Below are 27,713 nucleotides of genomic sequence, written 5' to 3'. Positions count from 1 at the left end.
GATAGCAGAGAAACAACCCACATATGTGCTTGAAAGAGATTACATTTTAATGAAGCATGAAAACTCTAAATGCGTCATGTTGTCGGACAACGAGATATAATTATATTAAATTGTGTTTTTTTTTTTGATATTATTGTTAAGGTGTGTTTTGTAAGTCCAATAAGTTATGTTATAGTTTATTAGACTAGCTTGTAAACTTGTTTGATAAAAATTGACGTGTTTTGGTACCAAACTTATATAATTACTCCATTCGGTATTTAATATAAGAGAAAACATATTTTTTAGATTTATTGAGATTTTAATGTATTTAGTCAATAATATGGACTAGATATATCAGATTCTCAATGAATCTAAAAAGTAAAATTCCTCTTATATTAAGGACCGGATAGAGTAGCTTATAATATTTTTTTAGATGATATTTCAATTAGCGTATGAGCTTATAACTTTTTATATTTTATTCCATTTTTACCCTTATTATTATTATTTTTTTTTTAATATAATAACTATCCACTATCTAGTAACAAATGTATCAATTATTAGATTAATATGCAAAAATATGAATATTTGCCAATAGAAGAGGGTGTACTTCATTAGAGGTATGAAATGAATCCCACCCACATTGAGTTCATTTGATCCCAAATAAAGACATCGAAGTCTCCGCTGCAAGTGAATGAAGTTGACTTCCAGAAACTTCTAAAAAAATGCTTGCTGTTGTTTCGAGGTACGCCAGACCCACCACTGTGCGCTCACTTTCAAACGGTTACCGTTACAGTTACAGAATCAGTTACAGTAGTAACCGCAACACCAAAATAACCCCAACTTTACTTTTCTCTATAAAAAAAGGTTTTCTCTCCGATTTATCATCATTCCATAAAAGAGTAACCAACCAATCCATTCATACCACAACATCTCATTTTACATTTTTTCTTTCTTTCGTTTGAAGGTAGATGGAAAATCGTTGTTGTTGTTGTTTTCAACTTCAGCTAAAACTCATGATGATGGAAGTCAAAAGAACTAAAAAAGTTCTATTACTTACTGTTGCTAAATCGTCTCCAGGTGATGGACAAATTGCTGATATAAAGATCCTAAAATCGCTAGCTAGTTACCTTTGGATCAAAGATAATCTCGAATTTCAGTTTCGAGTTGTTGCTGCACTGTTCTTACTTGTTGGAGCTAAGGTTAGTGATATGATATTGATATGCCTTAGTAGTAAATTCTTTTTTTTTTTCTTAGATAAAGCGGTAGTTCACTAAAATTAAACTCACATAATTGTTAGATTTGAGTTCTGTTAGGATTGGTTAGCTTGTATGTTAAGTAACTAGTTGCAGCCTAAGCCAAGCCAAGCCTGCTGGCCTGCAGATGTGCGCGCGCGTGCCTTGGCCTGGCCTGCCTTGCCTTGCCTGCAGGCTTGCTAGCCAACTGGTTGGCTTGGATTGCAATCTATTGTACCTTGCCTATAAAAGGCCTCATTGTGAATGAATAAACTAGCTGATTACTCCCTAACAACAACAATTGGTATCAGGTTCTCCTATTCTAGGGACCTGAGGAGAGAGAAATTGCAATTTCTAACCAAAATCCGTTACAACCGTTTTAGCAACCGTTTTCAGTTAGATTCTTCTTCGTTCTTTCTCATCTGAAGCTTTCTTTCTTCATCAATGGCGGAAGAAACGAAGTATAATCACACAAAAGTTCCTAAATTTGATGGCTATTACGAGCATTGGGCAATGCTAATGGAGAATCTCATTCGATCGAAGGAGCTATGGAGCTTAATTGAACCAGGCATCACGGTGGCGCCACCTGATGCTACAGCTGAGCAATTGCAAGCAATTGAAGCGCTCAAATTGAAAGACTTAAAGGTAAAGAACTATCTCTTTCAATCTATTGAGCGTTCCATTATGGAAACAATTCTTGTTCGCAACACATCAAAAGATATTTGGGATGCTATGAAACGCAAGTATCAAGGATCTACAAAGGTGAAACGTGCTCATCTGCAAGCATTGAAACGAGAATTTGAAGTTCTTGAAATGAAAGATAATGAAACAGTTGAACAATACTTCTCAAGAACTCTTGCAATTGCAAATCGCATGAGTGCTCAAGGTCAAACACTGCAAGAAGTTGAAGTTGTTGAAAAGATCTTGCGATCCTTGTCTTCAAAGTTCAATTATGTGGTTTGCTCTATAGAGGAATCAAATGATGTTACAGCTATGTCCATTGATAGCCTGCAGAGTAGTTTGATTGTGCAAGAGCAGAGAATGAAGAGACAGATTGAAGTAACAGATGAACAGGCTTTGAAAATCTCTAATCCTGAGAAAGGAGCTGGTAGAGGGAGAGGAAGAAACAATGGTGGTAGAGGTCGTGGCAGGGGAAGGCAAAACAAAGAATTTGTTGAGTGTTTCAAGTGCCACAAGCTTGGACATTATCAGAGTGAGTGTCCTGAGTATGAAGGTAATGTTCATTATGCTGAGTACAATAGTGTAGAAGAAATGCTACTCATGTCAAGAACCAATCAAGAATCAAAAGTCAATGCAATTGAACCATGGTATCTTGACTCTGGATGTAGTAATCACATGATAGGTCATCAAGATTGGTTTATTGATTTTGATGATAGTTATAGAGATTCAGTCAAACTTGGTAATGATTCAAGAATGGCTGTGATGGGAAAAGGCAATGTGAGGTTAAAGATTAATGATTTGGTTCATGTGATTACCAATGTGTACTTTGTGCCTGGATTAAAAACCAACCTCATCATTATAGGCCAATTACAGCAGAAAAGAGTCACAATTATCTTCAAAGATGATGTTTGCAAGATCTATCATGAAGAAAAGGGTTTGTTGTTCACCACTGCTATGTCTAGTAATAGAATGTATATGATTTCTGCAACTGTTATCAACCCTAGATGTTTGATGTCTGCAAAACAAGAGTCAACTGTGTTGTGGCATGGAAGATATGGTCACTTGCATTTCAAGGGATTGACCACCCTTTCCAAGAAGCAAATTGTTAAGGGATTACCAGAGCTGGAAGAAATAGAAGATAATTGTGTTGATTGCTTGGCTGGTAAGCAATCTAGAGACTCTATCCCAAAACAAGCAAATTGGAGAGCATCTGCAAAACTTGAATTAGTTCATTCAGATATCTGTGGCCCTATCACTCCTCAGTCAAATGGAGGAAGCAGGTACTTCATAACCTTCACTGATGATTTTAGCAGAAAAACTTGGTTGTATGTGTTAAAAGAAAAGTCCCTTGCTCTTGAGTGTTTCAAGTCTTTTAAGGCCCTTGTTGAGAAAGAAGCTAAATGTGCTATACAGTGTCTTAGGACAGATAGAGGTGGTGAGTATACCTCTAATGCCTTTAGTGACTTTTGCAGTAAGGAAGGGATTAAAAGACAGCTAACTGCAGCCTATACTCCACAGCAGAATGGAGTATCTGAGAGGAAAAATAGAACATTGCTGAACATTGTTAGAAGTATGATTCATGCAAGAAATGTCCCAAAGAAATTCTGGCCTGAAGCAGTCAAATGGGCAACCTATGTGATGAATAGAAGTCCTACACTTAGTGTAAAAGATATGACACCAGAAGAAGCATGGAGTGGGAGGAAGCCATCTGTGCATCATTTTAAAGTTTTTGGATGTGTGGCTCATGTGCACATTCATGACAGTCAAAGAAAGAAGTTAGATGACAAGAGCAAAAAGTGTGTTTTGCTTGGTGTTAGTGAAGAGTCTAAAGCATACAAGCTTTATGATCCTGTTGAGAATAAGATCATAATCAGTAGAGATGTGATATTTGAAGAATCTAAGAGCTGGAATTGGAACAAGCCAAAGAAGCCAGCTAGAACTGATGATGATTGGGAGGAAATTGAATCAGCAAATAATAGTGATGATGAGAAGCCAGTTGATGCTGATGATCAAGCTGATGATCAATTTCCAGCTACCAACAATGAAAATATGGTCAATGAAACATCTAGTGATAGTGAAGCTGAGAGAAGCTCACCACTTGGTCCTAGAATAAGAAAGCCCTCAGTAAGATTGAATGACTATGTAACTGGTCAGGCTGCAGAAGTAGATGAAGATGAGTTGGAGCTGCACAATCTTGCAATGATTAACACCAACAATGATCCAGTTTCTTACAATGAAGCAGTTAAACATGTGGTTTGGAGAAATGCAATGGATATTGAGATGGAGTCAATCAAGAATAATGATACCTGGGAGCTCACTACTCTACCAGCTGGTTGCAACTCCATTGGTGTGAAGTGGATTTACAAGACAAAGTATAATGAAAAGGGAGAGATTGATAAGCACAAAGCAAGACTAGTGGCTAAAGGATACACACAGAAGCATGGTATTGACTATCATGAGGTCTTTGCACCAGTTGCTAGATGGGACACCATCAGATCCATTCTAGCATTTGCAGCCAATAATTGATGGAAAATCTATCAGCTAGATGTTAAATCTGCTTTCTTACATGGTGAATTGTCAGAAAACATTTATGTAAGTCAGCCATTAGGATATATCAGCAAAGACAAGTCCATGGTGTATAGATTGAAGAAGGCATTGTATGGATTAAAGCAAGCTCCAAGGGCTTGGTACAGCAAAATTGAGTCCTATTTCAGCACAGAGAAGTTTGAAAAGTGTCCATATGAGCATACCTTATTTGTCAAGTATGGTATGGAGAATGAGATTTTGTTGGTAAGTTTGTATGTAGATGATTTGATCTACACTGGGAACAATCAGAAATTGATGGATGAATTCAAGTCATCTATGAAGAAGAAGTTTGCTATGACTGATTTGGGAAAGATGAGGTTCTTTCTTGGTGTGGAAGTTCATCAAAACAGCAATGGTATCTTCATTACTCAGCAGAAGTATGCAGCAGAAGTTCTATCTAGGTTTGGTATGGAACATCGTAACCAAGTAAGCAGTCCTATAGTGCCTGGTTGCAAACTTGTCAAAGATGAAACTGAGCAAGGCACAGATGCAACTGTCTATAAGCAAATGATAGGGTGCCTAATGTATTTACTTGCTACAAGGCCTGACTTGGCCTACTCAGTATGTTTGGTGGCAAGATTCATGGAAAGGCCAACTGAGATGCATGTAACTGCTGTAAAAAGGATTATGAGATATCTGAAAGGTACTTTAGGGTTTGGAATTCAGTACAAGTTTAATTCCAAGTCTGGTTTATGTTTGAAAGGGTGGTGTGACTCAGATTATGCTGGTGATTTGGATGATAGGAAAAGCACTACAGGTTTTGTGTTCATGTTGGGAGGTGGTGCTGTTTCTTGGTCTTCTAAAAAACAACCAATTGTGACTCTGTCAACCACTGAAGCTGAGTATGTATCAGCAGCTGCTTGTGCTTGTCAAGGGATATGGCTGAAAAATGTGTTGAATTACTTGAAGTTGAAGCAATCAGAGTGTATCATGATCTATTGTGACAACAGTTCCTCAATAAAGCTTTCAAAGAATCCAATTATGCATGGAAGATCAAAGCACATTGATGTCAGGTTTCATTTCCTTAGAGATCTCACTAAGGATGGAGCTATTGAATTGGTTCACTGCAGAAGTGAGGAGCAGTTAGCAGACCTGCTCACTAAGCCTTTGAAGTTGGAAGCTTTTTGCAAATTAAGGGAGGGCCTAGGCATGTGTGATGTTAGTAGTCTTGTACATTGAACATTTGTGTTGTGTTTGTATGGGTTCAATTAAGGGAGGGTATGTTAGGATTGGTTAGCTTGTATGTTAAGTAACTAGTTGCAGCCTAAGCCAAGCCAAGCCTGCTGGCCTGCAGATGTGCGCGCGCGTGCCTTGGCCTGGCCTGCCTTGCCTTGCCTGCAGGCTTGCTAGCCAACTGGTTGGCTTGGATTGCAATCTATTGTACCTTGCCTATAAAAGGCCTCATTGTGAATGAATAAACTAGCTGATTACTCCCTAACAACAACAAGTTCGAACCCGGGTTACAACATCCGGCCTAACAATTTCAGCATTTTTCGCCAGTTGAGCTAGGACGTATGAGACGCCTTAGTAGTAAATTCTAATATAGTTCAACATGGATCATGTAATAATTGAAACTAGTTAGTATTGACACTGATTTGATTAAAAAGGAAAGAAATATATGAATGTATTGGACTAGTTATGAACGTCATTAATTTTTATTTTAAACATTTGGTTGGTTCCTCTTCATTTGACTTTCAATTTTAATGAAGTGACACTTCATTAAATTAAATTTTTCAAATTTAGTAAATATAATTTTTTTATTTACTTAAATAAAATATAACATAAAAAATCAATAAAACAAATTAAAAGATCAAAGGGAATCATCACAGCACACAGAAGCAAAATCCTCAAAATTGTGGAGGGACTGCGTCATTTAATCATAAATATTTATTATTCTCTATAAAAACATTATCTCAAAAAATGTAAATTTTTTTTCTATTTTTCGCTCAACTTCCCTCCAAACTCTCCCCTGAAGGATGATGTATTAGATAACATTTCCAAAAAGAGGGACAAATTTGATTAACATTTTACAATTTTAGGGTTCATTTTGGTTAGTGACTATTATTGCTAAGTCACTTATTCACTTGTGATGGTTCATGACTTCATGCTCTATTTCTATGCTTTAGGTTGTGAATGTTCAGGTCCCTTTCTTATTCAAGCTTGCAGTTGATTGGTTAAATACTGCCACAGGCAATGCTGCTGCTGTTGCTTCAAATCCTACTGTGGTCGCCCTTTTTGCTACCCCCGTGGCAGTGTTGATCGGATATGGGATTGCACGTTCCGGAGCTTCTGCTTTTAATGGTATTTATAAATGAAATGATTGATATACTTGTTTTGTTTTGTCTACATAATGATGTTGGATTTACCCATTGGGATTGACTTGGAAGTCATTATAATTCTAAACCAAATATCTGAGAGAGAGACAAAATACTCCGTATTTTCTAAGAAATAGAGAAAGAGAAGTTAGTACATATTTTAGAATTATACACAAGCGCGGGCGAGCACACACACACACACAAACACACATGCCAATAGGTGAACATATGAAAGTTAAATGAGCCAAAATTTCTTGCTGAAACCAAAATAATGAGTTAACGAGTCTAGCTTATAGAGTTGTAGGAAGCAAAGCCTCAAATAGCTCATGAGCCAACGTGGTAGCTGTGATTCTCCTCTATTAGATATTGGCATTACAATATTGATGTAGTTACTTTTATCTATGTCTCTTTGAGAAGAGCTTTGGTTTTTCAAGATTCTTTCTGTTGACTTCTATTTAAATGATATAACTAATTGTGGCAGAACTGCGGAGTGCTGTGTTTTCCAAGGTAGCACTGCGAACAATTCGTTTAGTTTCAAGAAAGGTATGCTACATTCATGAGTTTTGTTCATCTGATAAGTAGAAGTAATTTCTGTAAATTTGTTTGTATTAATACATTCCACAGTTTTTTCTTTTTTTATATAAACAGTTATGTTGTGGTGTATCTCCCACTTATTTTTCAAAATCCCAGAATTGGTTGCATGATGGTATTCAATTTATATTAGTATCTGACTGTTGCAGGTCTTTTCGCATTTTCACGACCTTGACCTTCAATATCATCTAAGGTATGGCTTCTGCCATGCAGATGTGGCTAATCTGTCTCTACCTTTACATATGCGTGCGTGATTGTGTGTGTGTGTGTGTGTGAGTGAATGACTGATAAAACTCTGAAAAGCAAGGTTTGATTACACAAGTAACAACTAACACGTAATGAGCAAATAATGAAATACTGAAAAGAGAGACTTCTCTGCCCAGTTGCTAATATTTACCTCTCTTTATGCTTCTCTTATGGATTGTGGATGTGTTATTCATTGTTTCGTCATGTATGCCTCTCACCTAGTTATTTTTTTTCCAGCCGAGAAACTGGTGCATTAAATCGAATAATTGACCGTGGCAGCCGTGCAATAAATTTCATTCTCTCCTCTACGTTGTTCAATGTAGTACCCACCATATTAGAGGTATGCCTCAGTGTTTTCCTTCTTTTCTTGTTGCTTAGGTAGTCATGTTTACCCCTAGTGTAGATCCTTTAGGAAAACGGAAGTTATTTAGTGGGAATTGTATCTTCACCTTTAACATCTTGGTGTCTATGTTTTCATTAACGGTTTTTGTAAATTATTTTACCATCCCAATTCTTGCTTCTTTCTTCGTGAACAACTTCAACAGATTTAACACATATCCATCCAGATATCTATGGTATCAGGTATACTGGCCTACAAATATGGAGCACCTTTTGCATGGATTACTTCCCTGTCAGTTACTGCTTATGTTGTTTTTGTTAGATTCAGAGATACAAAATAGAGAAGCTAACAATGGAGGCTACTAGGGTTTCATAATATTACAATGAGATTGCCTAATTGCATAGTCTTACAATAAGAATATATACTAGGAAAATAGGTAAATTGAAAAGTCTAAATTACCCTTACTACTAACTAATAATAACTACTCTATATTATCTAACATCTCCCCGCAAACTCACAATGTCTTTACACGACATAAAGCATTGAGAGTTTGTCATACAAAATTAAAACCCAAAATAGAAGAAATAAAACCAAAACAACTAAAATTGTAATCAGCAGAAAGCAGCAACTAGCAACCAAAAGCGAGAACCATCCGAGAGAGAAGTAGCAGCCAAAGAGAGAAACCATCATCCAAACAGAAGGAGAAATCATCAGAGATAAGCATCAAAATAGAAGAGAAGTCAATAGAGAGAAGCATCCAAAATGAGTAACCATTATAGAGAAGCATCAGCCAAACCGAAGAAGAGAACCATCAAAAGGAAGAACCAAACTAAACAGAAAGATCATCCAATAGAGAGAGAACCAACCAAATAGAAGAACAAACAGAGAGGAGCAATCCAACAAAAGAGAAATCATCAGAGAGAAGCATCCAAATAGAACATCAGAAAGAGATAGGAGAATCAAATCAAACCAATCGAACATTCAATTAATCCAATTCAGTCCAAGCTAACCAAATTCAAACCAATCCAACAAACAGAATAATCAGTCAATAGAAAGAGAAGCAACCAAAATAGAAGAACAATCAGACATAAGACAATCAGCAGGGAGAGAAGCAACCAGACATAAGAAAATCAGTAGGGAGAAGCGATCAGACAGAATTTAAACAAAAGCATCATCAATGAGAAGCAATCGAAGAAATCGTTAGAAAAGAGACAATCAGACATGAGAAACTATCAGAGAGAAGCAATCAAACAGAAGAATTGACAGAGAGAAGTGCAATGCAATCAATTAGAAGAAACAACAGAGAGAGACAATCCAAGATAAGAACCAAATAGAGATAGAACCAAATAAACAGAAGAAGCTAATGAGGGAGGATACCAATCAAACTAAGAAGAATCAAAAGGGAGAGAAGCAAATCAATCAGAAAGAGACCAATAGAAAGACAATCAATCAGAAGAAATCAAATTGTGAGCACTCACTCACCAAACAACCAAATCGTGAGTATTAAACCCACCAAACAAATAAATTGTGAGCACTAAACCCACCAAACAAACAAATTCAAATGGAATTAAAACATAACCAACTCTACAATAATACTTGCAACAAACCGAAATTGCACCTAGAAATCACAACATTTCAACTCAAAAGCCAACTAAACTGTATCAAAACAAAGAACTTATACATCATGGAAAAACCAAAGAACCCCAGCAACATCGAATCAACTAAATCACCCCATCAAACTTATTAAGTCTTCTCCACTTAATGTTTAAGGAACTTGGAATACCATAGTGAGGCGGCCAGTGGGTTTCATTGAACTAAAATCCAAAACCAAGGAACAACAATGCAATTATCCAAACCATAAACTCCCAAGAAGAGAACCGCTAATATTACCGCCAAGCATAGACAAAGTAACAAGCTTCCAAAATTCCAATATTTTTCCTATCCCACAACCCAATACTTTCCTTTCCCACCACCGAACCATTGACTCTCCCTCTTACCTTCAACCACAACACTACCAATCAAATACTCCCACCAAAACAAATTCATTGAAACTAAATATAGATAAGGAACACACCTTCACAAATCTCGTTCTTCAAGCACGCGACGAGGAAGATTTGAATGTACAAAAATTGGTCGTCCAAATCAGAAACCAACAATCAACAAAAAATCTAACCACGAGAACCAAACCACAACCAATAGAATCAATTATAAGAAAACAAGGCAAACATTTTCCCAAACTCCTGGGAACTCGACAGCGGAAGCCACAAGTTGTCTAAGGAGGATCAAACCAAGCTCTTGATGCCATGTTAGATTCAGAGATACAAAATAGAGAAGCTAACAATGGAGGCTACTAGGGTTTCATAATATTACAATGAGATTGCCTAATTGCATAGTCTTACAATAAGAATATATACTAGGAAAATAGGTAAATTGAAAAGTCTAAATTACCCTTACTACTAACTAATAATAACTACTCTATATTATCTAACAGTTTTCACACTTTCTATCACACAGGTATGATGGTGCCTTGTCATATGCTTTATTGGTATTGTTGCACCTTTTTACTTCATTCACTTTTTGTATTTTCAGTTCTCAGTATGTTTGTTATTGGCCAACTGCACTAGTAGGACAAATGAGTTCTTGAAAAGTTCTTTACTCTTATTTTTCGTGTCTTTTCAGTGGAGGGCTAAATTCAGGAAAGCCATGAATAAGGCTGATACTGATGCTAGTACTAGGCAAATTGATTCACTTATTAATTACGAGGTCAGCATTTCATTCACTAATACCAATATATTTTCATTTATTATGCTGTTTAATTTTACCTTCAATGTGGTTATCACTATGGGATTAATTTTTTCTTCTCTCTTTTTATTGTTTTACAGACCGTCAAATATTTCAATAATGAAGCTCATGAAGTCGATCATTGTGATAAGTACCTAAAGAGTAAGTAATCGGTCTTTTTGTCAAATAGAGTTTGAGACTGAGTTCTTGACCAACTTTTAAAAAAGCTTGAAAGAAACATTATTGGAAAAGACCCAATCCCTACATTGACTTGATGTATGACTTAAATAGGGCTTATAAAGCTTAGGCAATCATCAGTTTACAAGATGGTTTTGTGGGGTTTATTAAACCTAAAACTTAAAATGGTATGAGTGCCTATTTTAGATTTGTGGACCAGCCATATTATTCACATACCAAGCCCAATAGCCTTCGGCATGAGGTGGTATATTGGGAAAAATCGATGTCGTACACTGGTTAGAGGTACGACTTAAATAGAGATTCTATAGCTGAGACAATTTTCGCCTTACAAGCCGATTTAGAAATATCTTGCTGTCAAAGAATAACATGACACTGTTGTCTGTAGATTTTGTACAATTTGGTTTGTTATTTTATAAAACAACGAGGATTGTAGCAGCTTCTCTCATTTCATTTTGAATGCTTTCTGTAGAGATTCAAAGAATAGAAATTCTGTATTCTCATATGTTTAGAACAAAAGGGTTGCAAGGATTAAATACACGGAGGAGGTACATAGCCACTCTCAGTCTAGGAAACTAAAAAGAAAATATAATAATTTCTCATAAACAAGGAAAATAAAAACTGAAATCCAGTAATGAAGAGATAAGGTAATATACCAAACCCCTCTTTTTCTGGGAAATAAATTTTGCTCAATAATCAGCATTTATGTGGCATATTTCCACATTTCTGATGTATGATTTATGTGCTTGTGCTATTGTGATATTTGATCTTATTGTTCAGGGTATGAGGATGCTGCTCTGAAAACCCAACACAGTCTTGCTTTGTTGAACTTTGGTCAAAATCTTATATTAAGTATCGCTCTTTCAACAGCAATGGTTCTGTGTTCTCATGGGATCATGGATGGCAGAATGACAGTTGGTGATTTGGTAAAGTTTCATCGCATTAAATTCCATGTTGAGGGTAGCTTTTCTTCAATGAAGTCTTTATTAGTTCTTTAATGCATGTGTTTTGCTTTTATATTGAGGATCACTTATCCTCCTGTCTCTTGGTAATTAGCGTCTCTTCGATTTAATGTATTTGTTGTTTTGTTTGTATACAATAAAAGTAAAATATAAAAATTCTGTCCATATTTAATAATCATGACCTGAATAATAATCTAGCTCAGTATGCAGGTGATGGTAAATGGGCTTCTCTTCCAACTATCTCTTCCCCTCAATTTCCTCGGTGGTGTTTATCGTGAAACTATACAAGGTCTAGTTGACATGAAATCAATGTTCCAATTACTTGAGGTATCTTCCTATTTAAACTTTAAAAATTTATCTTCCTTTTAAATGCTAAATGTGTATTTTTTATTATGATGTTCCTTTCTTTGGCCTGAGTATGCACTTGTTTGTTTGTGTGAACATGGTATGCATATATTACTATATGCAAGTATTAGGTTGTTCTACCCAATTAGTTGCTACTCAGTTTGTTAGTTAGTTGGAAAAATTAGGTTGGGTTAGTTAGAGGACTTGGCTGTAATATATATTCATAAGAGGAAGGGATTACAGGTAGTGATTTCGTTATTTTGGAAAGAATTGTGGCCTTGGGGCATGGGGAACTGCAGACTCTCAAAGTTGTACTTGGTGTTTTTAAGTAAATTTTCCCTATTCTTTGTAATAAAATACCAGAATATCGTCCATGTGAGCATATCTCAGTTGGTAGGGACATCGCATTTTATATGCAAGAGCCGAGGTTCGAACCCTGAACACTCCACTTATTCACATAAAAAAGGTGGAATTTAAGTCACTAGGCTACTTGATCAATATGTTTAATATATTAGTTAGTTTAGTTCTTTCAAGTAGTGATGAAGTTTTTACATTCTGGTGAGCTTCTTGGAGTACTAAGTACTTGTATAGTAGATACCACATCGGTAAATATGTTCATGATGCAAACTCAGAAATTAAAGAATAAAAGAATATTATTCACTTTTATTTCTGATACACATTTATGTTAGAATTATCCGAAGTCAGGTCAGGTAGAAAAGGAAGCACATTAACTTTGGATCGCATGACACTTGGGGTTTCCTAGGCCGGAATCAATTATCAAAGGTGTCAATTCTACGATGGGATCTCTGTTACATAATATATTATATTTCGTAATATAGACTGCAATCTTATCAGTGTCAGATTATGATTTTCCCCACAAATTGTGGCCTTCATTTATTTGATTACATGCTGTGTATGTCACCATATTTACTGGTAATTTTCTTTTTCTGCAGCACTTTGAGATATCGCATGCCTTTCTTAATATTATTACAGGAAAAAGCATACATTAAGGACAAGAAAATGCAAAGCCTCTAAGATTTAATGGTGGGAGGATCCAATTTGAGAATGTACATTTTAGGTGCGTGATTGTCCCTTTACCCTATAAAAATGCTACCATTCCTTTAATTGACTTTTGGCCAAGACATAGGATCTGTTTGATTATCTTAAAAATGTGGTACTTGAAAGGACACATTTTTTGTTTAATTTTTTAAATGGTTATGGGACAGTTCAAATCTAGAAATGAGATACAGGATAAAACTCTTAAATTTTGTTACTCCAGCAAACTATGAGACAACGGTTGTCCCAATGTTATTACTACTTGAAAAATAAAACTACACCTTTTTATTTATTCAACAGTCATGTCAAACCAAATTCTTTCATGTTTTGACTAATATTTTTGTGGTTATATATTGATTCATGATTCAGTTACCTCACAGAAAGAAAGATACTAGATGGAATATCACTACTTGTTCCAGCTGGTAAAAGTGTTGCAATTGTTGGGACCAGTGGAAGTGGTAAGCTTCACCATGATGAAATTAGTTATTTTCTCAAATTATCATACTTGCAAAATTGTCGCTAGAAACTTTTTCCTGCTGCCTATGGTCGGAATGAAAAATTGTTCCATGGATAGATTTTAGCCTTTTAGACCTATATCACAAATGATTTTCTCCATGGTACTACCTCTGTCCCTAATTATAAGCACCTTTTGGCAAAACTTATCCAAAATATAAGTCCCATTTTAAATTACTAGATACATTTATTATATTTTCCAAATATACCCCTAATTAGTACCCCTAAGGCTCTTTTTGGTAATACCAATAAGCTAGCTTATAGCTTATTGGACTAGATTGTAAGATTATTCTTGAGTGTTGAGGTGAGAAAACAACCCTCAGGTGATGTTCTTAACTGAAACCAATATATATCACGGATCTTCTTGTTAGGACCAATATGCATGAAGCCAACCCCATCTCCACTCCTGTGGCCTGGAGCTCCAAACTAACCAAAACTGGTTATGCTCATTTCGAGGATCCTTATCTATTTCGTTAGTTTAGCTGTGCCACATCAGCATCAGTTATTAGATGACAGTTATAACTGTCTAACTCACAGAGCAAGTTTGTTAGATCGGGTGTACGTTAGTCCCAGCAGGTGCAGGTTAAGCACCATATAAACTCTGTAATTTATCTTTGATTCATTCAGTCAATAGAAAGGAATACAAAATTCGATTTCAGTATTCTCTCTTTTCTCTCAGTTTTTTTCCTACACTTTAACGTATTTTCTGGCTAGTGAATAGTCTATGCTAGTAATGTGTTTATTTTTGACGTTTTTCATATTCATATATGATTGACAGGTAAATCAACCATTCTCAGAATGCTATTCAGATTTTTTGATCCCCATTCTGGAAGTGTAAGAACTGAATATACTCTGTATTGGGTTTAAGCTATATTGCCATGCTATATATGACATTTAATGTTTACCATCCTATTTGGATTTATAAACACTAGATTTTTATACATCTTTGCTATATGGACTTAAGTTATTTCTTGCAAGTAGAGTCCAACGCCATGGTTTGATACATGTAATTGATCTGCTGAATGACTATTTTAAAACTTGGTTGTTGTCTTTTATATTCAAGTTGGACTTTGCTTCTGTCACATTCTCATTCACAACCTGCTCTACAGATAAAGATAGACGATCAAGATATTCGGGAGGTAACGCTTGAGAGTAACATATTTCGTAGCACCTCTCATTCACATGTTGCTTCCAAATACATGAATCTCTCGACCTACAGTTTTTCTCAATTTCCCTCTTCCTCTGACTACAGGATTATCCTTTATCTTATTTAAACTTGAGAGGTGCTTTCCTAGTTTAGATTACAAGTGTCTGTGTTACCATTTTGATAGGTAGTCATTTTTTCAACTTGATACTCACTCACCCACACCCACACCCACACACACTTGTTATATTGATCCAATTTCTTTAAACTGCCGTGTCATTTTCGTAGGTTGTGTGATGAAGCTACAAGTGCTCTAGACAGCACAACAGAAGCAGAGATTTTAAGTGCATTGAAGTCACTATCAAGTAATCGAACTTCCATATTCATTGCTCACAGGCTCACCACTGCAATGCAGTGTGATGATGTAAGCTCACTCTATCTAGATTAACATCCTTGACAGTTCTCACTCTATCTACAGAAGTTATCACAAATGATTCCAAAACACATTTAAGTCATTTTCTTTCAATTAGTAATATATATGTTGGACACATCTTCACCATAAGCAAAGACACTTAAAAAAAAATACATCTCATAACAGTAGATTTGTGATAAAGTTTTCTACCCCTTCATATATCACATCCTTGTTGTAATCAACATTATATATTACTTGGTGTGTGTGTTTGTGTGTATATATATATATTCCCTTTTGCCATCTCATTACTTGTATTAAAAGTTTTCTTTCGGCAATGTTCAGATCATTGTTTTGGAAAATGGAAAGGTGGTTGAGCATGGACCACATGAAGTTCGCTTAGCAAATGCAGGAAGATATGCACAGCTTTGGGGACAGCAAAATAACACTATTGATGCAATTGACACAGCCATCAAATTGGGAGCATAAAGATTATAGAAGAAAGCATCTTCTTTTCTCTTCAAGAGAGGGGAAAAATGCATTGCACAATGTTAATAGCGCATAATGTATTTAAGACCATTTTGAAGTTTAGTGATACAGTCCGGTTACAAGGTCTCTTCAGCACGAGTATCACATTCCTTATTGTTGGGTAATGCAGAAGGGCGCGTCAATTTGCTATAATGGTGAATTCGGAAAATTCATGCACAATTTATTGTAGAGCCGCATAATTCAATAATCTTATTCCAGAAAAAGATTGTGTACTTTCTCTAGATTTATTGTAGTGTGATTCTTATGAAAACACATTTCTCTATATTTGAATTTGATTCTCAAGCAATATTAGAAATATCTATTTCTTTTAAATAATTATTCTTAAAATTAAACAATTATTATATCTGTATAAGTGATTTGTCCCACTGGAGAATTTTTTTTAACAGGGCATGTGAAAACAGCTCGAGACATTTCATTTATTTATTTATAATAATGAAAGACATAAGATAAAAAAAATTTTAAAAGTATTACAAGAAGTGCAAAGATAAATGCTCAGCTAGAGAGTGAACATTGTCATCAGTTGATCGTCTAATAAAAGCAACTAGACAATTATTGTACAAATCTAGTGAGGATATGGATTAATCAATAATCATTGCAAGATATGGATGGATTCATCAAACATTTTTGACTACCCATTCAACATGGAAACTAACATTGCAAGCCTTACTAATGGTGTATTTGAGTTATTGAATGGTGTGTTTCTTTTATAAACACTGCTGGCAAAAACAACAAATTCTTGCTTAAAAATCGATTTCATGTGCAATCGAGAGATAATTGTAACCACTTGATGTCAGAATTGACACTCGAACCAGATTAGGAGGTTCAATGGACTGGATACTGGTGGTGAAAAAAAATCGATTTCACGTGCAATTGGAAGTCTTGATTCAAGCTATGTAGTGTTTAGTTATTTAAGTTTTCATAGTACCATAAGTGTAACTCAAATGGTACTAGAGACATTATTTATTTGAGTGGCCGGGGTTCGAAACCCGAATTCCACATTTCTCCACATTTATATGTGTGTAGCCACTAGGCTACTTGACAAAGAAAATTATTTATGTTTCCATAATAATAAAAGTCGGTGACATTTAATTGGTGGATAATCTAAGGAACAAGTACCAATTAAAAGATTAATTTGCTTGAGAGGTTTGATTGCACACCAGACAGAAAGTCTACTACTAGTGAATTCCACCTCAGCGTGGAGATCAAATCAGAAACTATGATCCAATTTTATGGATTAACATAATTGTTTTTTGTTGGCCGAATGAATCCCTCCAAAGTGGCATCTAAAACCAATTAGATAGATGTTTTTCACATTAAGTCTTATATATATACCACTTGCTATAATTTTTTTTATAAATAATTCAGTGACTATAATTTTACTTTTAAAATGAATAAGTTGATAAATGAAAATTTGAATTCTAGCTTTTGTATATAGCAATCTTTCGAACTATGCTCGCAAGAACACCATTTAATATTCTCTCATTATCAATGTATTTTCTATTTTATTTTTCACTTATCATTGGTTTTTATTAAAGATAGTATAATATGGTACGAATTATGAAGTCTACTTTACTCCAATGAGAATAACATTTTAATTAGAGACTATTTGTTTAGTAAATTAATGAAGATTGAAGACTACCTCATCATTCAAAATCTTGATACGTTTGATGGATTTCGATTCTCCGCAGTACTTTTCTCTAACATTTCAACTCTCTATATATCTCTCTCTCTCCCTCTCTCTCTCCCTCCTTTGTGGCTTAATTAACCTTTGAATTAGGAAAATGACACTTAAGGAGTTTACTCTATCATTTTATCTACAATTACGAACGCATCAACCACATTTTACTGCAATATAAAAGTTTGTAGCGAATCCGAAACCCTAATAAAAAAACAGGCATGTGTTTTTTTTTTACCATAACACAATGTATCACTGAATTTTCCAGCTCATGTCATCACATTCACCTGGACCACACTTTTGTATTCAAATGTACTTCACTTGGACTAAGAGTCATGTCACCATCCTCCAAGTTACTTTGTGGAAAACGAGAACTAGGACCATGTTAGATTCACAGACAGTGACAAATCTTCAAAAAATAAGAGATATGCAGAGATTATTAACAGTAAAAACTATGTGAGTGGTCAGTGGAAAAACATGTGATGAGTTCATGAAAACAAGCTGTTTTAATTTTCCTTCTTGAAATTGCCAATAACTGTTCTTCTTGTGAGAGAGAATAATTTACTCAAGGACAAAACACAAAACATACACATGGATAATAATCACTTCAAAGATGTAGAAATTAAAACACTACTGTCCAAGGCACATGCTGCAGTGTCTTCCACTATTAATGAGCTTTTTTATATAAGCTATTTTTGTTACACTATATACTTATTAATTTGTCTACTTTTATTTGTCCTTGTTCCTTCAAGTGTTAGGCCTATAAAATGCAAAATTACACCATCATTTGTTGATTGGCCCTTCATGTTCAGCTTTCTCAGATAAATATTAGTGATTCCAGCACACACCACTTGCATTTGTAACATGAGAATTTTTTGCTTCATCTTCTCTCTCTCTCTGAATCTAGCAATCATACCATGCATGCATGTATACATGTGATGATGATTAAGCGGATTTGGATCCTCTCCAACTTTTTCTTTAATGTTGGTCATATTGTAGTAATCATAATCAATCGCTCATTTTTCTTTTATCTCTTTTTAAGTGTTTTTTACTCTTGGTAATTTACCAACTATTGAATTTAGAAAAGGAGCAGAGACGACATGAGAGAAAAAAATTAAAGAGAATCAAAGTCGTGATTAAATAATACTTAATTAGAAATGTTATTTTTGGATAATAATATAAATATGCAATTACTTTAATTAGTTGGCTTTTTATATTCAAATTAATAACATCAATATAATTACTTGATCAAAACTAGATTCGAGATTTGTATCCTGAGTGATGTACACGCAAACAGTACGCTCCAACGATCAAGAAAGTAGGAGCAAAGAATGTGAGGTTTTTAGGGTTGATTTAAGTCATAATAGCATTTATAGTAAAGAAATTAGGATTAGGATATTTGGACAAAAACCCTAATTTGATAATTGTCCTTAGAGAACATATTACAATTGCAGACAAATTGTTTATAATGTGATGTTCACTGAACTAGTCCTAAATTAACTAATCATGACCTTTTCAAATTAACCATAACAAACTTGTATAGTTTAAACAATAATATACTACGTAGTACATAAATTCATGTTCACTAATTGTACAAAGCATGCAAATTCATGTTCACTTTGGAGGACCACCATTTGAGTTAGTGTGAAGACTGAAGAGGAGCTTCACACTTAAATTAATTAATTAATTTAATTTAACATAAGTCTCGTACTTACCATTTGTGTATTAATTAATTAATTAATTTAACATCAAAAAGAGCTGAAATTTTTTTAGAGAAAAGGGATTTTGCAATGGTATTTTAACACGTGCCAAAAAATTGATTATAAAAATTTATCATGACGACACACACTGAATTTAAACCAATATGAAGGAGGATTAATATACTATAGTGGTCCTACATTAGAGTGATGATATCAACATTGAACAACATAATTTAAAAAATATGACCAGATTAAGATTGAATTGAAGAAAATGAACTTGAGATCTATAGAACTTTATATAATATAATGCATACAAAGAACAAGGCCCAATCACATGTTCATTTATCGAAAGAAATATAAGTAAATAATTAAAAGGTGATTGATCAAGTTCAATTGTACTTGCTTTGTCAAATTAAAAATTTAAAAGTTGAATTGTACTTGCATCTCGAAATCCTCGAGTAGCAGGCTTAGTGTTTAGTTCAGTTACACACATGCAAACAGTATATAATATGATCGTTTGGAAAATTGGAAGATTATTAAAAAAAAAAAATTCAACTCTCTCATTCTTAGTTCTTAGATAAAATGTCTCGTAATTAGAAATTTGATTGGAAGATAAATAGACAAGTTCTAACATGCACAAGTATATGATGCATGGTGTACAATTGAGTCATTTCATTATAACGAATATGAATTTTACAAAATATACTGTTTGATTGAAAATTTATATCATATAGATCATCCATAATTATTTTTGAAAAAATTAAAAATTATTTGATATGTTATTGAGACCCTTTAAAATTATCAGTTTATGAATTTTTATTAAATACTGTTAATCTTTATGAGTCTCAATAACATATCAAATGATTTTTAATTTTTTAAATTTTTTTATGGATGATCTATATAATATAAACTTTTAATCCAATGGTGGATTTGTAAAATTTGTATTCGTTATAATAAAATCGCTCACTTGTGCACCATACACCATATGGTGCACTTGTGCATGTTAGCCAAAGCCCCTTATCACATACTATATTATTTTTGTAATGGATCAAATTTGTGCAAATTATTCTAAACGATTCATTTTAAACCGAAAGCTAATTAAATATTTGTTGCTTTTGTCTTGAAAATCTCAACGAATTGACAATCAGTTTCAGTAGAAGAAATTACATTGAAAAACAATTTTCATATTGAATTTCTTGATCACGAGAAGAAATTCGGCAAACTCTAAGGTTGGGGTATTGATTCATCACTTTGAAAAACAATTTTCATATTGAATTTCTTGGTCACGAGAAGAAATTCGGGCAAATGGTAGAATTAAGATCAATGCTAATTCTTGTAATCTCTTTGGAGAATTTATTTGTAAGCAAGTACTTCGTATAGTTGAACGGAGAACTGCTATCTCCCCCAGAATAGGTCGTTATTTTGACTGATCTGGATAAATAATTTTATTGTATTCTTTCTTTCTCGCTCTTTATCGTAATTGCCGTTCTCACTTTATTTGATTGCTTCATTTTATTTGCTCCATACAGTTATCGGTGTGACTCTTACGAATTTACAATAACATTAAGCTCATTTATTTGATCAAATTTAGAGCAAGGTATAGTGACTAATAAGTAAAATTGTAGAATTGAGTGTCCTCTATACAAGTGTTAGGAAGTTTTTTAAGACCATTTTTTAATTGGTGAAAGCTAGGGGTGAGCATGAACCCGAGACCCGACTCGAAACCGATATAACCGACAACATATTGAAGCATTCGGTCGGGTGCGGGTCGGGTCTCGGGTCAACAAATTGCGAAAAGCCGGGCATGAACGGTTACGGGCGGGTGCGGGTCTCTAAAATTCTATCTCTTCATAACCGAAACCGACCGAACAACGATTAGATGCAAATTAATTTTTTTCCTTCTCTCCCTCTCAATCTCATATACTCTTTGTTATTTTTATCCATCTTTGATATAAGATAAAAATGTTATATTTTACAAAGCTTATAATTAATAATATTGTGATGAAGAAGGTGAGAAAAATATTCTAATATATATATATATATATATACTAGATCTATTTTAATTTCTACGTCTCTTCTACTTGATATTTTATTGTCTTTAGATCTACATATTGAAAGAAAGTAACTGCATCTAACCCTCTTTGTTTTTTAATTTAGTTCGTCTATCTTTTGTTGCATTGTGTACGAGGTATTAAACTATTCGAAAATTAGGAATTTTTGGAGAATGGATGAGTTTTAGATGTAAACAAAGTTTCGGTATAACTCGTAATAACCGACCCGTTCAACCCGCCACCCGTATGATCCGAACCCGAACAAACCAAAGATATAGACGGTCGGAATTGGGTCCAAATTAAATGGTTGCGGTTTTTATCGATTTAGTGATTTTCGGCCCGAACCCGACTGAAACCGACCGATGCTCAGGCCTAGTGAAAGCCCTCTAACACATTATGAAAGGTGAATAAAATTCTCCTACTATATGATGTTGGATCCCAACTACTCTTACTGTTTAATAAAAATTTGAACATTTTGTTTCTAAAAAAAATAGTTAGTTTGATAAAAGGAATTACATATTTTACAAATAATATAATTATTAAACTTTAAAATATATACCATAAAAAAAATAAACTTTAAAATATTAGAATAGAGTGTGTTTAATATGAACCTCTTATAAATAGTTTAAAGTGGATTATTACAAATTTTAGTAAAAAATGACTTTTATTATAATAATAAAAATTAAAGAACAAACCTTATGTATGTTTATGAACACAAACTTATTTAGGGGATGTATTGTAGTGAGGAATAATGTTAGCAACACACTCCTCTTGTATTGAGATTTCATGAGATTTTAAAAAAAAAAAATTATGACAAAAAAATCTTGAGACTTTTAAAAAAGTTAAATAAATCTTGTAATATTCAATCAAGACAAATAAGATTTTTTTTTCCAGGGCAACAAAATCCGTTGGTATTCAATTGAGATTTGTTTCTACTTTTAAAATGTCTATTGGTATTCAAAAGTCTACCGATTTTGATGGATTCTTATTTGGAATGAATTTTGATTTTTAGTTGAAAATACACTTGACAGACTTTTTCAACAATTTCACCAAAAGCTTTAAGACTTTTTTGAACTCTTCAATACTTTTTACTTTCATCATCACCGTATCAAATTTCTTCTTCTTCTTTATTACTTTCGCAGTAAATCATCACTGCATCCGGTTTTTTCTTCTTTTCTTTGTTCACTTTTTCAACAATCTCCCCAAAAGCCTTGAGATTTTTTCAAATTCTTCAGGACTTTTTACTTTCATCATCATTATATCGGTTTTCTTCTTCTTCTTCTTCTTTACCTATCAAATATGTTTTTTTTGCAAAAAATATTTTAACAAATTCTACATCTTTTTTACAAAGTTTTGATTAATTACAACGGCAAACAAATTTTTTCGTCACATTCACCTGCTTCTATTTCCTATCAATGGTGGTGGTGGTGGTAATCTTTTTATTGGTGATTAGATACGTATAAATGTACCAAAAAAAAAAACATATACGTAAAAAAAAATGTACGGTTTTTTTTTTTTAAAAAAATCTTTGGATTTCCAAAAAAATATAATTTCTTTTATTAAAATTTATTGATTCTTTTAAATTTTTTCTAATATACAAAAGTTTCATAATATTTAAAGTGTTATGAAATCTTGATTGTAAAAAGTCTTTTGAAAAAATCCTATGTTGCCCGGGTGCGGGTACGATACCGGTACCCGATACCGGTACCGGTACGGGGTACGTCATTTTTAGAAAAACTAAGGTACGGGTACGTCCCTATATTTTTTTTAAAAATATAATTATATATATCAAATAATATAGTTATATTGTTAAAACAAATAATTAAACATAAAAAAGATCGCACCACACTATAAATGTAATTTAAATTGTTCGAAACATCAAAATATGAAATTAAAAACCAATTAGCTCAAAAAAAGTCAATAATTTCCCTCTTCATCATCACGAAAAAGAGTGACCTCTAGTTAGGTTCACCGCGAGAAAGACTAGCGATTTCAAGAATATCAATTATATATTAAATAAATCTCATTTATCTCTACGAATATCCCACATTTTTGTTGCACTTTCATTATAAGTATTAATATTTCTCTTTCTTGAGAGAAGACGAAGATTGGTATGAATAAAAACTAGATGTTCATCTTTCTTTGAATTTAGTCTATTCCTTTTCAATGAATGAGTGAATAATTCCGGCGGCTACTTTGTTATTGTTTTTTAGTAATAGTTGCTACTTTATATTATAAACAAATAAAAAACATAAATCTTCCTATAAAAAAAATTAATAATAAAAGAAAAAAAAGAAAAAAAAAACCATGTTTTTTTGGATTGGTGTACCACGCGCGTACCACGGGTGTACCACACGTGTACCCATTGCAAAAAACAAAAAAAAAAAATAGGTACGGCGTCGGTGCGTACCGGGGGAGTACCATACGCGTACCGGTACCCGGTACGTACCCGGTACCGGTACTCGATCTAAAATGGAGTACCCATGCAACATAAAAATCTCTCAAAATTCATTCAAATGATGTGTTAAAAATCTTGATTGTAAAAAAGTCTTTATAAAAAAGTCTTTAAAATCTCACAAAATCAATATAGTCCAACAAAATCTCATAAAATCATCAAGATTTTTTTTTGCCAAAACTTTCTCATAAAATCTCAATCCAATACACCCTCTTAATGTCTAATTGAGAAAACATCGGGATCTAAACTAATACTAATAATAGTAACAAGGTAAAATATAGCGTAATCAATTTCAACCGTCAAGCTACTTGGATTGGCGCATTGGTATTGGTTTGGAACTTGGGAGTGTGCTCCTCTTGAGGTCTGAAGTTCGATTCTCTCTGCCGTCAATTTGGGTGGATTAATTTAGCTCCTTCAAAAAAAATATTTTTCAACCGTCTAATTTAAAATTATTTTGATATAAAAAACATAATTTTCAATCTTATCAGTCTAATATGATATCAATGGTTTAGGGGGGTGTATTGAATTGGGATTTCAAATGACTATTTTAACAAAAAAAAGTCTTGAAGATTTTGTAGGATTGTATTGACTTTGTGGGATTTTAAATGACATTTTCAACAATCACGATTTTCAAATCAAGACTTTAAAGAATTGATTACACAGATTTTCTAGATTTTAGAGTACTTTATGGATTTTTATGATTTCAAATGATTCAGTAAAAAAAATTTTAAAAAAGAAACAAAGTTATTGATTTCCTAAAATAACATCCAATATTAATAATAACAATTAATCAATATAACAAAATAAAAATCAATGAATCACGAAAACAAAACAAATAAAAAATAAAAACATAACAGATGGGAAAAAAAATTACACGTTAAATTGGTACAAAAACAAAAAAAAAAAGTTATGTTGAAGAATTTTGAGAGTGGTATATGTGTGATGATTATTGAACAATATAGCAAATCGTTTTTTGTGAGTGATATACGTTGAAGAAATTTTTGATCTAACACAAGTTATAATTGATTGAAAAGTATATATAATTCATTCCACTTGTAAGAGAAGAAACTCAGTAAAATTATGTTAGAGGTTTATAATTATATGTATGGATAATATAGCAAATTGTAAGAGAAGAACATATTTTGAACTGATGAATTCCGACGGCAATAGAGAGGTAGAGAGAAAATATTAGCGATTATAAAAAACATGAGATAATCAGGAAACATGAAATAGAAACATGAGGAAAGGTGAAAGAAATAAAAAAAAAATGAGAATCCATCAAAATCTCATGATATGAGGAAAGACTTTTTGTAGCTCAAAATTCACTAAAAAGTCCATCAAAATCCATTAAAATCCTATTTTCTAAACAATCCATCGAAATTAGAATACTTTTGAATACCACAAGACTTTTTGTAAGTTGTAAAGAGTCTTGATTGAATACCACTAGACTTTTTTAAAGTCTTTTAAAATCCTAATTGAATACCACTAGACTTTTTTAAAGTCTTTTAAAATCCTAATTGAATACCACAGGATTTTGTCATCATAAAAAAGTCTTTTAAAATCCATTGAAATCCTAATTGAATACACCCCCCTTAAATTAAAAACTGTCTTTAACATCGTTGATATTTTACGGTCGGCAATATCTACATCCGTAAAGTATTTTAAATCAGGAAAATGATAACGAGTAATATCTGAATAACATTTTCCTAATTTAAAAAAGTTATTTATTTAAAAAATTAAATATTTCAATTTTTTTTGAATAAGCTAAATTAGCCCACCCAAATTGACATCAAAGAGAATCAAACCTCAGACTTCAAGAAAAACACACTCTTAAGTCTCAAGTCAATACCAATGTACCAACCCAAGTGAATTTAAGCATTTCAATTTTTAATATATTAACTTCACACATTTAATAAAAATTTCATTAAAATTTTAACTATTTTATTCGCTTAAAGAGCACTCCAGAAATACTGTGAGCAAAACCTTTGAAATTAAATATTTTCAAAAGAATAGAAAAGAAAAAGTTGCCTATTACAGAGATAAAGTTGAGGTGACGAATGTCAAAGAAAGTGTAGCTAGCTACAAGTTCCAATATCTGTAGCTTTAGTGGTTGGTTGGTACACGAAAAGGAAGGTTTTCCGGTTCCATTTGCGCGGCTAAATACAGTATTTTATTCCAGTTTCACCCAGCAGCCACTGCTAAATTGCTCAGATTATTTCAGAAGATCGATGGAGGCATGTACTGTACGCCAATTTTATTTGGATTATTATGGTAACTTCTTAATTTGCGCTATATATGTACACTATCATGTTAAACAATTAAAAGGTACTCCCGTGCAAAATTATATTGTACCAAAAAAGCAATTGTTTGAATTCACAAACTCAAAATACTAATAGAGGTATGGCCTTTTTTCATTTTCTATTTTCTCTATTTTATTATTAGTTTTGAAAATATAAAAGTATGGTGTAAATGAGGGATAGGGTTTAGTGCAGTTAAAAATATACCGACACGTATGGATTGTCCGATAAGATGGATTGTCTGATAAGATCAGACATTGTCCGATAAGATGGATTGTCTGATAAGATCAGACAGTCTAAATATTAAGATCAAATTAAAACTTGTCTACCATGCACCAATTGATGTTAGACAAAGCCTTTGTTCATAGTTAATTAAATTATCATTAATAAAAAGATAGTGCTATTATCATTAATAAAAAGATAGTGCTTCTCTGACGTAACATTGTTTGCTATAGTTTCATATTCCCTCAAGTCATAAATATAAGTAAAAGCTTGGTTTTTAGATTGAAAATCTAATGTATTTGGTTCATATCATGAACTAGATGCATTAGATTCTTAATGAATCTAAAAAGTTAATTTTCTCTCATATTTAGATCGGATCGGAGAGAGTGTTAAATTATCATATTAATTTTTTAAAATTTTTAATAATAATAATGAAAGAGGGATGGAGTACTAATACTATCCATTGCCCCGTATTTGAAAGGATGCTTGGTTAATTTTACATGACAGTGAAAAACAAGTACCTGATGAAAATGACACATCAAAAACTACGAGAGAACCAAAAATGTGTTGTAAATTGCAACAAACAAGCAACATGGTAAAACAAGTAAGCAAGCACCATTAATTTTTTCTTTTTCCATTGAAGAAAAGAAAAGAAAAGCGTGCGTGGGATTGGAACAAGTAACATTGTTTGTTTGTTTATTTGTGTTTTTCTTTCTAGTATCATCTTCTGCCCAAACTTTTGCTTTTAATCAAATGCACCATACCATACTAATCAAATTGACTTTTGCTTTTAATCGCTGTTTTGGAATAAAGTAACCGACACACACACACACGCACTGCATGCACATTACCACTTTCCCACAATCAAATGTTATACCATGTCATAAATATAGTTCTAATCTAACTATACAACTACTGTACTGTACCAGTAGTTCGCAACCAATAAATGCACCAATCTAACCATTTTTCTTGGGGTAAAAAGAAAAAAAAAAAAAACTAAATTTAGTCTTTGAGGAATTTGAGTAGTATGCATGAGGTCATGAGTTCAATCATCTGCTCCTTTGTAAAACAAAAAAAAAAAAAGGAGAAAAAAAATCTAACTCGGGTTCATAAGAGAAGGGTCTAAAACTTAAAATTCGACTACAAAATAAACAAAACATGACCACAATTGTTAATGTTACTAAATACCAAGTGCATTCAATTTTTTTCGAACGATTTGTTTAAAAAAAAACTCATTAATCATTTGAAGATGTTACTTACATTAGGATTGAATCATCTACCACTACATCATCGATCATACTAGGGTTGTCTGTTTTAAGATTCAAACACCTTACCACATTGTATACCATTCAATCATTCCTCTTTAACCGTAGCTCAACCACCCAATAT

At 33.2% G+C, this 27,713-nt stretch overlaps 1 pseudogene; it reads left to right on the top strand.

The window, feature by feature from the left end:
• The first annotated feature begins 634 nt into the window (after positions 1 to 634).
• Positions 635 to 16,221, top strand: LOC123920656 (annotated as a pseudogene).
• The last annotated feature ends 11,492 nt before the right edge of the window (positions 16,222 to 27,713 follow it).

This window comes from Trifolium pratense, linkage group LG4 (genome assembly GCF_020283565.1).
Source record: "Trifolium pratense cultivar HEN17-A07 linkage group LG4, ARS_RC_1.1, whole genome shotgun sequence".
Classification (NCBI taxonomy): Eukaryota; Viridiplantae; Streptophyta; class Magnoliopsida; order Fabales; family Fabaceae; genus Trifolium; species Trifolium pratense.
The sequence above is the reverse complement of the archived record's forward strand: the minus strand, read 5'-3'. Positions and strand labels throughout refer to the sequence as shown.